Source organism: Suricata suricatta, unplaced genomic scaffold (assembly GCF_006229205.1).
Source record: "Suricata suricatta isolate VVHF042 unplaced genomic scaffold, meerkat_22Aug2017_6uvM2_HiC HiC_scaffold_15825, whole genome shotgun sequence".
Classification (NCBI taxonomy): domain Eukaryota; kingdom Metazoa; phylum Chordata; class Mammalia; order Carnivora; family Herpestidae; genus Suricata; species Suricata suricatta.
Window position 1 is genome coordinate 1 of NW_021860247.1, and position 949 is coordinate 949.

Here is a 949-nt window from a genome sequence, read left to right on the forward strand (position 1 = left end):
AAAGAGAGGAGAGAGTGGATGTGGGGTGGGGTGGAGTGGGAGAGGAATTGCCTTAGACCTCTCTTGTCTTCTGAAGGTTGGGAAGATGACTAAGCTGGAAGATCACTTGGAGGGGGTCATTGATGTCTTCCACCAGTACTCAGCCCAGGAGGGGCATCAGGACACCCTTTCCAAGGGTGAGATGAAGAAGCTGATGATGAGGGAACTTCCAAACTCCCTCAAGGTAGGTGATGAGCTTCTCATTCAAACGTACCCACTGAAAGACGGGGGTGGGGTTGGCTGAGGATGCTCTCCTGAGCTGTGGGGCAGGGGATCCGCCTCCCTCTCTCCATAACTCACGCTGTCACCTCAGGCTCTATTTGCCTCTCTCTCTGGGATTGTTTCCTTACCTGTGGGGGTTAGTGAGCCTCAGAGACCGTCCAGGTCAGGACTTGTGTGCCTCTAGGTTGGCTCACAACAGCTGCTTCCCTCCATCTTCTATTTTGTTACATTGGAGTCTCCAACACAGTTTTGGTGAATGAGTTAATGTCCCTGGACCTCCTGAGCTGAGCCCTGAGGGATAAGAGGCCCAGAGGAAGGGGAGGAAGAGTCTGAGCTTACTGTCTCTGATGTCCCCTTCTAGAACACCAAAGATCAAGCTACCATTGACTAGATATTCCAAGACCTGGATGCTGATAAAAATGGACAGGTCACCTTTGAAGAATTTGTAGTCCTGGTGTCCCGTGTGCTACAGACTGCCCATGAGAATATCCACAAAGAGTAGAAAGCTCTGAGGGGCTTTTCTCCAGCAGCGTTCCCAAGAAGACTTTTCCTTTGGATCACCAAAGCCCAGCCTTACATGAGGGAAATGAGAGTTAAATGTATTCTTGAAAGTTCTTAACAGTGTGCACTTTCTTTCTTTCCATGTCCATGGTCCCCAAGCTGGATCACACCTCGCCCCTGTGAATCT

General features: G+C 50.3%; 1 pseudogene; it reads left to right on the plus strand.

The window, feature by feature from the left end:
* The first annotated feature begins 81 nt into the window (after positions 1 to 81).
* Positions 82 to 876, plus strand: LOC115284696 (annotated as a pseudogene).
* The last annotated feature ends 73 nt before the right edge of the window (positions 877 to 949 follow it).